The sequence below is a fragment of the Schistocerca nitens genome, chromosome 4 (genome assembly GCF_023898315.1).
Source record: "Schistocerca nitens isolate TAMUIC-IGC-003100 chromosome 4, iqSchNite1.1, whole genome shotgun sequence".
NCBI classification, from domain to species: domain Eukaryota; kingdom Metazoa; phylum Arthropoda; class Insecta; order Orthoptera; family Acrididae; genus Schistocerca; species Schistocerca nitens.
This window is the reverse complement of record NC_064617.1, coordinates 280,647,843-280,665,260: the sequence shown is the minus strand read 5'-3', so window position 1 is coordinate 280,665,260 and position 17,418 is coordinate 280,647,843.

Sequence of the window (17,418 nt, the reverse complement as noted above, 5' to 3'; positions counted from 1 at the left end):
GGTACACAGATATGTTACAGAACCGCATCACCCCTAGCCTATGGGATAAATACCTGCTGGAATGTACGACGTTAATGCAAGATGGCAGCAGACCGTATTATTCGTTTCGGACCTCTTGATAAGCATGGAAGTGTGATTACGCATGTCAATCACATCGCGATTACGGGCAGCATGGGGTTCATGCCTGAGCCTCAGGACGTGAGCTAGCAGCGCCTGTCGGGTGTTTCAAGCGTCAACTTCGCGTCCTAATATCTCGGGATGTAATGGGAATATTGCGATGCAATCAACGCCATTGTGTATGTGCTTTGCCATGCTATGGATTGCTGAAGAAAAAATATAGGAGGTCCATTTAGAAAAACATAAGTTTGTGTTAAAAAACACATATGCTTTCGTTTTAGAATGTTTCCAAATATATACATTCATGGGCCCCAGCCCTACATTGATACCGGTGAAAGTCGTTTTCCAATAGCTGTTATTGTTCCAGAGATATTTTGGGCGGACAAGATAGCTGGGACACCCTGTATACTGTGAACCCGAAACTACCGCCATCTGTATATGGGCATATTGCTATCCGATAAATTTTGTCGCCTCAGGCACTGAACAGCAGTGTTCGCCACCCACCTTTAAGGCGTGACTCACCGAAAGCAATTGCGCCATGTGTCATTCTGTCAGTCGCCGAGATAAACCCCGAACTCGCGCGCCAGCAAACTGGCGCCGAAGTCGGCGGCGCTTACCTTGCTGTGACCTGTTACCCAACGTCGCGGACTTTCGTAACATGTCGCCACGCGACGGAAACGGCCGATGCAACAATAGCGGAGCAGGAAACAGCTTGCGGCGTGCCAGGGTACCACAGTCGCAATTCGTCTGGTGACAGATAATACCTCCTTTTTATTTTTTAGTTTGTCCTCGGTGGACGAACCACTGAACTGCAGCATTAAGCTTAGCTGAAATAATAGCTAAAATATCACTTAAAATACATTAAAATGGACGTGTTAACATCTACATCCACATGACAACTGTGCAGTTCCCACTTAATTAGTTGTCAAAGGGTTCATCAAAACACTGTCAGAATGAATTATTTTCTTCTTGTATGCTGCAACGGCTGTAGTTTAAGGAAAATATCAATGTTCTACCTCGCCGGCCGATGTGACCGAGCGGTTCTAGGCGCTTCAGTCTGGAACCGCGCCACCGTTACGGTCGCAGGTTCGAATCCTGCCTCGAGCATGGATGTGTGTGATGTCCTTAGGTTAGTTAGGATTAAGTAGTTCTAAGTTCTAGGGGACTGATGACCTCAGATGTTGTCCCATAGTGCTCAGAGCCATTTGAACCATTTTTTTTTCTTTTCGCCCAGCGTGTCCCATAGTGCTCAGAGCCAATGTTCTACCTCGGCTGTTGCTCAGTAAAAAAAGTGTTTATTTTGTAGGTGCGTAACTTGTGGCGTCTTTTGTTTTTCATGTTGATATCCCTGTTGCTATCGGTATATTTATGGATTGTAATTTTTTATTCGTAGTTTACTGTTGCAGTTTGGGTTTACATTTTGCCATTTTCTGATATGGAGACAGTGTGTGCATACTGCTGCTGGACAAAGCACGGCAAGAAATCGTTTTCTCGTTTTTAGGAGGATCGTTTTGACATTAGTGACTCTCCATGTTGAGCAAGACCTTCGATGTTTGATGAAGATCGTTTAAACGCATTAATCCACAATGATCCTCGTCATTGTACTTGACAACTGGCAAACGTGGTGAACTGTCAATTGTGATCATTCCAACCTCGTGCGACAGTTACATGCAATGGGGAGTCCAAAAATCGGCTGTATGGGTACGTCATGCTGTAAGACAAAATCACAAAAAGTCAGCGGGTGGCCATTGTGCATCTCTGCTCGCTCGTCATCAGATGGCTCGTAAACAACACCTACCATTCCTGCCCTGTATCGCTACTGGCAACGAGAAATTATGTCTTTATGCTAGCGTAAGGAAAAGAAAGGAATGGTTGAGCCCAAACAAAGCAGCAACTCGCCGTACAAAGAGCTGCGCGCATCCACAAGAAATAATGCTATGCATCTGGTGGAGCAGCGACAGTGTGGTGTACTGTGAACTGCTTCCCCGAGGTGTAACCATCCTGTTGACATTTATTGTCAACAACCGGGACGCCTTGCAAACGCCGTCCAAGGACAACGACCAGGAAGACTGCGTGAAGTGATGCTAGTCCTCGATAACGCCCGCCCGCATTCTGCCAGACTGATAAAAAGCGCTATACAGGAGTTGGGTTGGGAAGTCATTCGGCACTCACCTTATTCACCTGATCTTGCGCCCTCAGATTTTCACTTTTTACGCTCTCTGTCGAACTGCCTTCAAAGAACTTCTGTTCCGGATGAAACTGCTCTCCGAATATGGCTCGACGACTACTTCGCCTAAAAACCATTTGATATCTACAGTAGCGGAGTAGAAAAGTGAGCCTAACGTTGGCAGTCTGTGGTAAATAATGACGGAGAATATATTATTGATAACTAAAGTCTGTTATGCGTTTATTAAACTTATGGAAAAACTCTACGAACTGGTGCTCCAACCTAATATTATGTTACGCTTCGTGCGATTAGTTTCAAGTGCTATAGGTACCAACAGAATGACTACATCTCCGTCTACATAACTAGTGTGCAATTCACACTTCACTTATTACTTTATTCATAGGTGTTATTTTTGCAGCAACTGCGGTAAGTATTTCAGGAAAAAATTCCATTATTTAATCTAGGAATTCTAATATAGTATAGGCAGACTACCATTCAGACTTGACACAAATTGCAGTTATTGGAAAGTCTTGATCACACAAGTATTTATTAATTGTTACGCGTTTCGATAAATCATGGTCAGACATTAGATGTAGATCTAGTGCAGATGGTGGTTCAGATGGCTCTGAGCACTATGGAACTTAACAGCTGAGGTCATCAGTCCTCTAGAACTTAGAACTAATTAAACCCAATTAACCTATGGACATCACACACATCCATGCCCGAGGCAGGATCCGAACCTGCGACCGTAGCGGTCGCGCGGTTCCAGACTGAAGCGCCTAGAACCGCTCGGCTACTCTGGCCGGCTGATCTAGTGCACTTGGACTGTATATAGCAATACATTTCATAAAGATTGCAAACGGTTGTACAGCTGTTAGTTCAATGAATGACCTTAACACTTGCATTCATTGAATTAACAACTGTACTATCATATACACTCATTATGAAATGTTTGTCCACGAGACTCAGAGGGCCATAGACTCGGGTTCCCAGGTAGATGCCGTGTTTCTTGACTTCCGCAAGTTTCAAATGGTTCAAATGACTCTGAGCACTATGGCACTTAACATCTGTGGTCATCAGTCCCCTAGAACTTAGAACTACTTAAACCTAACTAACCTAAGGACATCACACACATCCATGCCCGAGGCAGGATTCGAACCTGCGACACTTCCGCAAGGCGTTCGATACAGTTCCCCACAGTCGTTTAATGAACAAAGTAAGAGCATATGGACTATCAGACCAACTGTGTGATTGAATTGAAGAGTTCCTATATAACAGAATGCAGCATGTCATTCTCAATGGAGAGAAGTCTTCCCAAGTAAAAGTGATTTCAGGTGTGCCGCAGGGGAGTGTCGTAGGACCGTTGCTATTCACAATATACATAAATGACCTTGTGGATGACATCGGAAGTTCACTGAGGCTTTTTGCGGATGATGCTGTGGTATATCGAGAGGTTGTAACAATGGAAAATTGTACTGAAATGCAGGAGGATCTGCAACGAATTTACGCATGGTGCAGGGAATGGCAATTGAATCTCAATGTAGACAAGTGTAATGTGCTACAAATACATAGAAAGAAAGAACCCTTATCATATAGCTACAATATAGCAGGTCAGCAACTTGGAGCAGTTAATTCCATAAATTATCTGGGAGTACGCATTAGGAGTGATTTAAAATGGAATGATCATATGAAGTTGATCGTTGGTAAAGCAGATGCCAGGCTGAGATTCATTGGAAGAATCCTAAGGAAATGCAATCCGAAAACAAAGGAAGTAGGTTACAGTACGCTTGTTCGCCCACTGCTTGAATACTGCTCAGTAGTGTGGGATCCGTACCAGATAGGGTTGATAGAAGAGATAGAGAGCATCCAACGGAGAGCAGCGCGCTTCGTTACAGGATCAATTAGTAATCGCGAAAGTGTTACGGAGATGATAGATAAACTCTAGTGGAAGACTCTGCAGGAGAGACGCTGAGTAGCTCGGTACGGGCTTTTGGTGAAGTTTCGTGAACATACCGTCACCGAGAAGTCAAGCAGTATATTGCTCCCTCCTACGTATATCTCGCGAAGAGACCATGAGGATAAAATCAGAGAGATTACAGCCCACACAGAGGCATACCGGCAATCCTACTTTCCACGAACAATACGAGACTGGAATAGAAGGGAGAACCGATAGAGGTACTGAAGGTACCCTCCGCCACACACCGTCAGGTGGCTTGCGGAGTATGGATGTAGATTTAGAGTTGCATTACTACATACAGTCCATGTGCTCAGTTCGTTGAGCCCAACATTACATCGATATCTTACATATGACGATGACTTTTCGAAAAGCGTAACATTTTATAAAGAATTGTGCGATCACGACAGTTTGTGTCAGAACTAATTCAGTGGCCAGCGGCATGAATATTTTTATTTCGCTTTACCTGTTTCAACAAATTAATCTGTAATATTCAGAAGGCTACAAAATTAGGGATACTATAAATCATTAGACCTCGGCTATACATTTATGTAATGTATGAAATGTGTATAATAATAACTTACTTATTAATGGTTTAGCAGATGTCAGTATCTTATTTACAGAGGAATAATGCCCTGATATGTCAAAAATGTGCTTGTTGTATGGGACCTTTGTAAACAGAGATCGACAGATAGATAATTTACAGTGAACGAATCACAACTATGTACATGCTGAGCTGTTGTGTCAGCAGCAAGGGAGATTCATAAAAGTATAAGGAAGTTATTACATTTTAAAAACATGGCACATAGTTCTAATTTCTAAAAGCAATGGACTAATTTTCACATTTTATAAAAGATGCTATGCAATCCAAATAGTGCCCGTTTTTCAGTGCAAGCATATCATTTAACAAAATCATTTGAATTTAGGTAGAAATGTTTATATATTTAAGATTGTTCTAAAAGGTTCATTTTGTAGCTCTTGGCAACCATGTTATGCAAGGATAGGGGAAGAAGACTGTGTTCCTCGATTTTGAGATGTCCTTTATAATTTTGTAGGTTTCTGAACATGACAAACTAATTCGGTGACACTGGTAAAGTGAAATAGGAATTTCTGTGTAACTGGCGACTGAATTTTGTTCTGAAATCACACGTAAGTGAGAGTTAGCTGAATCACCTCCAGACAACTTCTCTACCATTCCACTCTCGAACAAAGCCTGGGAAAAACGAACAATTTAACCTTTCTACGCGAGCTCTGATTTCTCTTCTTTTATTACAAACGGCATTTCTTCTTACGTATCTGTGCGTCAACGAAATAATTTCGCGTTCAGAGCAAATTGGTGACTGGAATTCCATGAAAAGATATTACCGCAGCGAAAAACACCTTCATTTAAAAGAATGGCATCCCAGCTCGTCTATCATATGCGTGACACTCTCTCTCCTGTTTCCCGATGATAAAGGATCGCATACCTCGCAGCAGTACTGGAGAACAGTACGGACAAATGTAGTGTAGGCAGTCTCATAAGTAGATCTGTTGCATTTTTTAGGTTTTGCTAATAAAACGCAATCTTTAGTTCGCTTTCCCATTGATATTTTCTCCACTATTGGCCACTAATACTGCTATACCAAGAAGAAATGCAGATAATAAACGGATATTCATTGGACAAATATATCATACTAGAACTGACATGTGATTACATTTTCACGCAATTTGGGTGCATAGATCCCAAGAAATCAGTACCCAGAACAACCACCTCTGGCCGTAATAACGGCCTTGATACGCCTGGGCATTGAGTGAAACAGAGCTTGGATGGCGTGTACAGGTACAGATGCCCATGCAGCTTCAACGCAATACCACAGTTCATCAAGAGTAGTGACTGGCGTATTGTGACGAGCCAGTTGCTCGGCCACCATTGACCAGACGTTTTCAGTTGGTGAGAAATCTGGAGAATGTGCTGGCCAGGGCAGCAGTCGAACATTTTCTGTATCCAGAAACACCCATACAGGACCTGCAACATGCGGTCGTGCATTATCCTGCTGAAATGTAGGGTTTCGCAGGGATCGAATGACGAGAAGAGGCACGGGTCGTAACACGTCTGAAATGTAACGTCCAATGCGAATAAGAGGCGACCGAGACGTGTAACCAATGGCACCCCATACCATCACGCCGGGTGATATGCGAGTATGGCGATAACGAATACACGCTTCCAATGTGCGTTCACCGCGATGTCGCCAAACATGGATGAAACCATCATGATGTTGTAAACAGAACCTGGATTCATCCGAAAAAATGACGTTTTGCCATTCGGCCACCCAGGATCGTCGTTGAGTTGTAACCTCCCCACAAAATTAAAGAATAATAATGGCCCAAATGTAAAGTCCCCACAAAATTAACGTTAAGATGATTGCTCATTAAACCCACAATAATGTTAATTAAATACTGAACCAAGAACTGTATGTAACATCTCAACACAAATAATTAAACCTGATAAATTTTATAAGGGCAGCTGCGCTGACCTTCAGCCCTGTGAAATAATTAAACCTGATAAATTCTTACCTCAGTAACACTGCATCTATATCTGCTCTTATTTTTCCGCACAGCCCCGTGCAATGCTGGCGTATATTTAATTTTGATTCTTGGAGGGAATGCATAGGAAATATTATTTAACTTGAAATGAATCTTTTTCTTTAAAAAAGTTACTTTATAGAAAAATTATTATTGGGGCATTTTTTGAACAAATTAATTACAATTAACATACGTTATTGGCTGAGCGCAATGCTGCTTCATTACCTTCTATAATAATATACATATCGTCCACCACATTCCTGATCAGACTCGTGGGCAGAGCACACCGCGGACGCATGCCGACTCGCTACACACTGTATCCGAATTCTACTACAGACAGAGTGCAACTCGCAACTGTTCCTGCCGACTCGCTACACACAACTGTACCAGACTGCTACTACTCTCCAACTGTCGACTCGCGCGGTCAAGCGCAGACTAGCAATGAAACGTACGTGTTTCATAACCCTCCACTGGGGGGGCAAAAATTTGGCAGCGATGGTGAGTCATTTGGACTTGCCATGAGCAACAAATTTTTTATTAACTAATTAACTTTACAATCACAGAATATACAGATACATAGCTGTAGAACATGAAGTAAATATAGTGCACGTGCACCGAGTAAGGAACATATCAGACAAAGACAAAATGTATACAATGAGTACAAAACATATTCACAACTGGCAAAAGTGCACACGCACAGTAGTACAGAACATATCAGGTAATGACAAAATACATATACAATAAGTACAAAACATATTCACAATTGGCAAAAATGCACACGCACAGTAGTACAGAACATATCAGGTAATGACAAAACATATATACAATGAGTAGAAATCATGTTAACAAAATGACAAAACTGCATATGCACTGTAGTTCAGAATATATCATCAAATCACAAAATGTATATATACAATGAATACAAATCATATTGATAAATGACAAAAGTGCACACGCACTGTAGTACAGTACAAAACATATTAACAAATGGCAAAAGTGCACACGCACTGTAGTTCAGAACATATCAGCAAATCACAAAAAATGTATATGCAAAGAGTAGAAAACATGTTAACAAAATGACAAAAAGTGCACATGCACTCGAGTTCAGAACATATTTGCAAAATCACAAAATGTATAGGCCGTAAATGCAACTCATGATAACAAAAATGATTTTTTTTTTTTACTGTGTCATAAGAATTAGGATAGGAAAGGGAAGGTTTGCGTCATGGTTGCAGCACTTCAGGTTGCACGCAGCTGCACTGAAAGTCCATATCTTTCTACAGAAGCACAACACCGAGTGAGGCAATCTACAGTTCTTTTCCCAGAAGTATTAATCAGCGTAGCCAAGACACTGAAATGTCGTAGTAATATTCCATGTTATCCTTTTGGTAGTACATTAGTTACACCAAACAGTGGGACCATAATAGCATCTTCATCGCTCATTGTGGTGGACAGCATGTCGTGTCGACACCACGTTCTTGTCTGTTACAGTAACGTAGAATTAGTGCTAAAACCAAAGATAGTGCTCCATGATCATGAGGATATACAGGACAAACGGATATTGCAGTACTTCCAGGTAATTAGGTCAGAAGGTGAAGGACATTAAGTCACATACTAGTCTTCATTGAGAATTACACTAGTAATGGGTGGCACTCATCGCCTAGTCATTGAACATTTCTGTACCATGTACGTAGTATTACAGAATAATGTTCATGAGTAACTTTACAGAGAACATGGGCATTCATTGCCTAATTGCAATCATCAGAAGTCATTTACACAGAACATAGGCACTCATTGCCTAATTACCATCAGAAATCATTTACAGAGAACATTGGCATTCATTGCCCAATTACAATCATCAGAAGTCATTTACACAGAACATTGGCACTCACTGCCTAATTACCATCAGAAATCATTTACAGAGAACATTGGCATTCATTGCCCAATTACAATCATCAGAAGTCATTCACAGAGAACATGAGTTAATAAATGGCATAATTAATCTAATTATAGTAAACATTGTCTTCATAGTTCATCTTATTACATTAATCAGTGGCATTCATTTGCCATTTACAAAGCATTTTTTGTGCTAGCAATGCATTGCGTTGGGTTCGATAATTAATAACAATAGTTGCTTTTGAGTTATTACTGCAAATGAAGATGTGTAACGTCATTCGTCATGAGTCAGCTGTATCAAGATTATGAAACAAGTAGAGTATATGTAATCACATTCATAAATGACATGGGTTTAATGAACAACTGCTTATAGTACATTAATTTCATGAATAATTTCTCCTGCAAAATATACAAAAATGGATTATTAGACTGAAAGAAGAAACGCATTTTATGCTGAAAAGTAGTTAACTTCGAATTAACAGGTAGTGAAATGTGTATAAAATGTGTTCTCTAGCTGTCCTTTCCAAAACCTTCAGTCATCATACTATGCAATAGAACACATACTGTCAAAACGAACTGCAACAAATACTTAAATAACTACAGAGCATAAATACATAAAATTCAACATCATCCTCATCTGTAAAGAAAAAACTTCATTATCCATCACTTCATTATCATAACTCCATTATTATCATCACCTATAAAGAAAAACTTCATTATCCATATTAGCATATTCTTCATCATTATTCATCACCACTCATTATCATCTGCAAAAAAAAAAAACTTCATCATTCATTACACAACTATTCCTTATTTCTAGCATATTTCCTCACTAAAACTAAGATGTGAAGTTCTGTCTGACAGCCTGCTTCAATCGCTTCGTATTCTGAAAGAAAAAATTAGTTAAGACTGCTATTCTACGATGTGTATAGTATATTCTTGTTAATGCTTGTTAATCCTGATCCATTTACTCTTCCTCATAAGGGTTTTGCATCTTCTTTCGTTTATTCCGTAGGTGAAATTCCCATTTCTGTTTAATTTATTTCCTTTACACGTTATTTCTTTCTGAAAATGATGAACAACGATTAATGTCTTGCATTTAATTCATATACCCATTAGATAAAAACTGGTTTATAGTGATATAATTAAGCATACAGCATAGCATGGCAGAAAACGTATTATGTCAAAAAATATAGACAGTGTTCAGATGCAAAAATGTACACAGAATATCATAATGCAGCAGCAAAAAAATGTAAAAATAGTCACGATGTTGAGATATCATAAGGCAAAAATGTCCAAGTCAACTGGTGTTTGCTATATCTTAAATATTTCATAGTACATACAAACAAAACAGGAAAACAATCGTACATACATAAAAATGGAAAATATGCACGGTCTAGGGTGTATAACGACAAGAAATGTAATCTTGTTTGTGTACAGCTTGTATGTTGTGTAGTTAATAGAGGCGAGAATTAAAGACTTTAATGGGGAGAGAATTTAATAAAATTAATATGTCACTAGATAAAATTGCATAATTATTCATAAGATACGTAAGTTTATCTGGAAAAATATGCACAGTCTGATGTGTAACGACAAGAAAAGCGACCTGCTAACCTTACCTTGCCGGACACTTGCCAAGAAAAATACGACAATCCTCAGTAAGTTGTTATATAAATATAATTGCATCAGTGGTCATAAAATGTGTAAGTTCATCTGGAAAACATGCACGGTCTGATGTGCAACGACAAGAAAAGCGACCTGCTAACCTTACCTTGCCGGGCACTTGCCAAGAAAAATACGACAATCATCAGTAAGTATTCACATGAATATAATTGTATAAGTGGTCATAAAAAATTAGAAAATGGCATTACAGTGTGATAAATCATAAAGTATGTTCATTCAATAAAGGGTTTGATGTTACATATGCGGTGGTTTCCTTTCGATTTTCTGGTTCTCAAAGTTTCGACGTGTACAACATTGGGGTGAGGAATGCTGCGAATTCGATATGGACCTGCGTATAGAAGTTCAAATTTACTTCACTTACCTTTCATTTTGTTGGATAAATAGTGTGTACGTATTAATATCTTCTGTCCAACGTGAAAGTCACGGCGTGTACAAACCTGTTTTTGTTGTCTTCTCCGACGCTCTGCGGCACGTTTGATGTTGTTCAGCGCAATGTCAATTATTTCATGGTGTCGTAGTCGACGAGATGTAGGAAAGTTTACTAATTCTTTAATTTTGTTATGTGGTTCAACATTTTTCAGTATAACAGACGGAGATAGCATAGTAGATTCATTCGGTATGGAATTAATTACATCCTGGAATGAGTGTATGTGTGTGTCCCAATCAATATGTTTTTTATGGCAGTAAATTCTACACAGTTTACCAATTTCTTTCATTATTCGTTCACAAGGATTCGAAGAAGCATGGTACCTGCATATATAGATCGGAGAAATGTTTCTAGCTCGTAACATACGCGTCCATATAGCAGATCGAAATTGTGATCCATTGTCAGAAATTACTTTCAACACATGCCCTACATGAAATAGAAAATGTTTTACAAATGCTTTCGAGACAGTTTTAGCAGTAGCTTTGCGTAACGGAGTGAAGGTAACAAATTTTGAAGTGAGTTCAACAGCGACAAAGATGTAGCAAAAACCTCTATTAGTTCTGAGAATCGGACCAAAAATGTCTACAGCGGCCATGTGTCTTAATTTAACAGAAACAATAGGATGTAATGGAGGAATATGTGAAGTCGTGTCTGATTTAGCTTTCTGGCAGATTTTACATGACGCTAAAACTCGTCGTACACGTTTCTCCATGTTGGTAAAATAACAGTTCTGTCTCAGTATAAGAAAACATTTTCTAGCTCCGTAATGTGCGTAACTTAAATGAGTATACCAGATTAATTTGTTAACAAGTTCGTCAGGAATGCATAATAACCAATTGTTGTTGTCAGGATGAGAGCGGCGAAACAGAATGTCATTGCGTACAGTGTAATGGTTTCTAATAGTAACATTTTTCCTATCTTGCCAAAGGTGTTTAATCTCTTTCCATACGTTGTCTTTATTCTGCTCTTGTGCTATGTCCTGTAATGACGACGAAATAAAATTTTCAAATGCAACTTGTTGAATGTACATGACGCTGAAATTTGCTTTGCAGAAGTTGGTTGCGATGTCTTGCTGATTGTTGCCGAGAGAACGAGACAGCGCGTCTGCTACAACATTTTGTGTGCCGGGAATGTGAACAATTGTAAAATCAAATTCCTGTAGATAAAGTTTCATCTGCTTAATCTGTCGTGTGTAAATTTAGCGAAAAGTAAAAACTGTATAGCTCTGTGGTCTGTGTAAACTGTAGTGTGTCTTCCATAAAGAAAATGCCGAAATCTCGTAAAAGCCCAAACAACACATAATGTTTCCAGTTCTGTAACAGAATAATTTCGTTCAGCAGGTGACAGAATGCGAGTTGCAAATGCGATGTTTTTAATTACAGTACAATCATCTTCTTCAATTTCCTGAAAAATATGTACGCCTAAAGCAGTGTTAGAACTGTCAGTGGCAATGGAAAAATTTCTGGTAAGATCTGGGTGCGATAAAAGTGGTGCATTTAACAAGGCTTCTTTCAGGTTCACAAATTCGGAATATGCTTGCTTGTCCCAGGACCAAATAGTGTTTTTACCTGTCAATTGACATAATGTAGGTGTGTCTAAAGCAGAGTAATGAATAAATTCACGAAAAAAGTTAATTAAACCCAAAAAGCTGCGTAGTTGTTTCTTCGTCGTAGGAACAGTAATGTCACGTAAAGCTTGAAGTTTTTCCGGATCAGGCGTGATGCCTTCTGCTGAAATTATATGTCCAAGAAATTTTATAGAAGTTTTACCAAAGTGCGATTTACTGAGATTAACTGTGAGTCCTTGTGCACGAAAAGTTTGCAACAGTTGTTCAAGAATCGGATTGTGTTCAGACCAGTTAGCTTCTGCAATAAGAATGTCGTCTACGTACGTTGTAATTCTGTCTTTAAGTTCAGTCGGAAGTATTGTATTCAAACCGCGAATAAAAGCTGCTGAAGAAATTGTTAAGCCGAACGGTAATTTACAAAATTGATAACAGTCACCAAAACAGAGAAATGCTGTGTACTTTCTGCAGTTCGAATGGAGTTGAAATTGCCAAAATGCTGATTTCAGATCTAATGTAGAATAAATAGCAGTACCGTGAAATTTCTGTAGAATCTCTTCTAGTGTCTGTGGGCGATCTGTTTCATTAATAATAATGTCATTGATGTGACGCGAATCAAGTACGAGGCGAAGCGAACCATCTTTTTTCTTAACAATATGGAGCGGGTTTATGTACGGACTAACTGCCGGTTCAATAATTCCTTGGTCAGCATATCTTGCAATTCTTTCTTAACTTGTTCTCTATGGATATATGGAATGGGATAATGTTTGGCTTTAAATGTGTCGTGCTGTTTGACTTGAAATTCATACATAAAACCGGACATAGTACCAGGAACGTTGTCAAAAACTGGAGCTTGCTGTAAAAGAATTTTGTGTAGTTGCGTGCGTTCGTCGTCTGTATTTGCACTGCTTTGTTTAACTTTATCAGAAATCATCTGCATAATATCATAGTCAGCTTCGTCTGGAGTATTATAGTTATGTATGTACGTATCCGTGAACAATGTGGAATTACAGTGTATGCTACGTGATACGGAAATGACCTCAGTACAATTAATTGTTTGTTCTTCCGCAGATAAAGAGTGCTGAAATTCTAAAGCTAGTTGTACATCTTCGTCCTTTAACATTAAATACGAATTTTGAAAATCAATAACTGCGTCGTGTTGTACCAGAAAATTAGTACCTAAAATAACGTCTGTTGTCAATAAAGGAACAATCCAAAAATTTGAGTGAAATGTGTGACCTGCAATACAAAATGATAAATGCGTCTGTAATTTAACATCTACTCCTTTACTCGATACTGCTCCTTTCACTTTCGTTTTGCCTAATGGTAATGTAGGACAGGTATTCTCTTTGTTACACTCGTTGAAAGTTTCTTCATTTATAACTGACATAGGTGATCCAGAATCGATTACTGCTGAAAATTTCGATGAACCAATTTTAATTTCGATGACAGGATGTGAAATGGTTTTCTGAACAACTGGTCTTTCCTGCAAAAGAGTGTCTCGGATGTCGTCAAAAGTAATTACATTTTCGTGAACAACATTCTGCGTGTCTAAAGTAGTGCTTGTGTTACTGGAAGATGCGACCTGTACTGTATCTAGTCAAATCCTGTCTGACGTGTTATATTTTCTGGAGGATGCTGTGGTATTTCCACTATTTGAACTGTTCTGTTATTTCTTCCAGACGTATTACGTTCTGGATGATATCTACTGTCGGGTTCATTCATGAGAATATGTTGTTGCTGATCATTTTGCTGCTGGTAAGACCGACTGTTATTAAACGTATGTTGATAATTTTGCTCATTATTTTTACGTCTGTCGTGATAGTCATTCCTATACGGTGCATTGCGATAAGAATTGAAATACTGTGTTCTCTGTACGTAGTTATTTCCTTGCTGGCGTGCGTTACTATTTGTTGGAGCTGAGACTATACGTGCACGCGGCGAAACATTAAAGTTTGGTTGACCTTGTAGACTGCATTGTCGGTTAGGTATGCTAACCGGATGGTTTTGTTGCTGTTGTTGGGAAAAACGTCTATTGTTACCGAAATGTGGTTCCTGTTGCTGATAATTTTGACGATATTATTAAAATTTTGTCTGTTATTAAAGTTCTGGTGGTTGTCGTTCCTAAAGCGTCTGTTACCTTTGCTATTGAAATGACGTGGCTGATAGTAATTGCTGTACGTTTGTTGACCTTGGTTATTATAAGAAAAATTTTTGTTTATAAAGGAATAATCCGATTGCTGTACTTCCAAAAGCTGTAACAGATCTCTGAATGCCGAAATGTTTTCCTTTTGCTGACCCGTTAAAAGAGACACACGTAATGATCGTGGTAATTTAGAGATACATAGTTGAATAAGTGCAGATTCACTATAATGTTCACTTAGGTACTGGTTTTGTTGGACCATGTGCTCAAAAAATTGTGTGACAGTGGAAAAATTTGAGTTCTCATAATTTGGTAAACTAATTAATTGATCCTTAATTCCGCGCTGTGTCGTCTTCGACCAATACGCTGACAGAAAAGCATTCTGAAATTCTTCTACCGAGTAACATTGTCTCGCGATCGGTCTCATACGAGTTGCCGGTTCGCCTTCCAAAAAACTACAAATAAATTCAAATTTATGTGTTACGGGCCAAGTCGGTGGTAAAGCAAAGCTAAATTGTTGTATCCAATCCAGGGGGTGAATCTGTGTTCTGTCATTTTTAAATACTTTAAATTTTCTCACTGATAGAAAATGTTTGTAATCAAAATTATCGTCTCTGTATGTCGGAACAGGTTCAGCATTGTATGAGAAACTAATTGTCTGTGACTGTTCGGAATCTAAGTCGCGTACTCTCTGTAAATTACCCAAATTATACACGCTGCGTGAACCTGACAAATGTTCGCAAAGTGGCGTCTGCTGTGATGTGTTAAACGCTGAAACATTTTTCATCTCTGTTACTTCTTGCTGTAAACTTGACAATTTTCTACGTAATGTATTATTAGACGAATCTATCTTACTGATTGTCTGCTGTAAATTTTGGAATTCAGGTGTTTGGTTAAACGGGATCGGTGCAGTATCGTCTGATTTGCTGTCATTATTATTTTCTATAACGTCAATACGACTGGCCAATTCATCATATTTTTCAGTCAGTATTTTTACCTGATCATTGTTTTTATTAGCTGAAGTATTAATTTGTTTTTGTAATTTAAGTGTGGTTTCATTCAATTTTTTAACGTCAGCTTTAATGACATCGGAATCCTGTGTTAGTTCTAATTGTTCGAGTCTGTCTGTCACTGTCTGAAAGTCTGCTGTGTGTGTGTCTGTTTTCGATTTAAGATCGGAAATTTCATCACGTACTTCTGTGTTCAATTGTTTGATGGTATTAATTTTGTCCGACACTGTAGCAATATTGTTGTCTACGTATGTCTTTGCTTTCGCAAACAATTTACGTTTGTCTTCCTCTCTCTGTGCGGTGATTGTTTCCGTGACTTGTCGTTTTACTTTATTTTGTTCCTGTATGAATTTACGGAAACGCGTTTCACTGTTTTGTAGGTGGTGATTAAAACGTTCGTCAATTTGGCTGTTCTGTTGGTCGAATTTCGCGTCTATCTTTGCATCCATTGTGCGCGAAAGTTCTGCTGTCATTAATTTAAACTCGTCGAGTAATTGTGTTGCCTTCTCAGAGCATTGTTTACCGACTGCACTAATTTCGTCTCTAAGTGATTCTGTTTCAGCTGTTTGCATATCCCTTAATTCTTGAGCAACAGATCTAATTTCCTCACTACTTTTCCTAGCACAAGCCTCAATTTCTTCACGTAATTGTTCCTTAGTATCATGACACTGCGCGGCAACGGCTCTAATCTGTTCACTAAGCTGTCTGGAATTGTTGTCTAATTTTTCATTAAGCTGTTGTTTGAGATTTTCGTTATTTTCATTAAGCTGTTGTTTGAGATTTTCACTAAGTTGTTTGTGATTGTTGTCTTGTCTTTCATTCTGTTGTTTGAAATCTTCACTAAGTTGTTTGGAATTGTTGTCTATTTTTTCATTCTGTCGTTTGAAATATTCACTATGTTGTAGCAATATTGCCATAATTTGATCCAACCCAATATTACCTACTCTATTCTCTGTACTGTTTGATGGTGTAACTGCAATTGTCACGTTTTGTGTATCCATTTGCATATTCTGTGATTCTTGAAAATGTTTGCTAATCGGACGTGCACTTTTAGTCACTACCTCGGAATCAAGTAAATCTGTCCTACTTTGAGTATCCTGTTCATTTTCATTATAAAAATTCGTCTGTTCGTCACGTGAATTTTGCAAACCGGTTGTGTTAAGCGGGGCAGCGCTCATTGCAACAGAACGCCCCGCGTCATCAATTGTCGTTAAATTAACAGAAGACACGATTGAATTCGTCTGTTCATCACTAGGATCAAAATCAACATTAGTGGTCGGTACGCACTGATTGTCAGTAAACGGAGGATTGTCATCATTACACTGTGTTTCACAAGTACTATCGTTCAAATTATTTAACTCGGTTATTTCACTCACTATACCTCGCAATGTACTATTAACAGTTTTTCGCGGCATTTTCACACAAATTACAATTATTCAATAATGAAACAAAGACAATACAAATTGCAATAAACACAAATACAACAAAGAGCAACAAATTGCCGATGATCTGTGGACGAAAGTGACAAAGTTAGTAAAAGCGTTGCGCCAAATGCTAATTATATTTAAGTAGATAAGAGCAGATATATGACTACTTCTCAGAAGATTCACAAAGAAATACGATCCTGGTCCGGATGTCGCCAAGTGTAACCTCCCCACAAAATTAAAGAATAATAATAGCCCAAATGTAAAGTCCCCACAAAATTAACGTTAAGATGATTGCTCATTAAACCCACAATAATGTTAATTAAATACTGAACCAAGAACTGTATGTAACATCTTAACACAAATAATTAAACCTGATAAATTTTATAAGGGCAGCTGCGCTGACCTTCGGCCCTGTGAAATAATTAAACCTGATAAATTCTTGCCTCAGTAACACTGCATCTATATCTG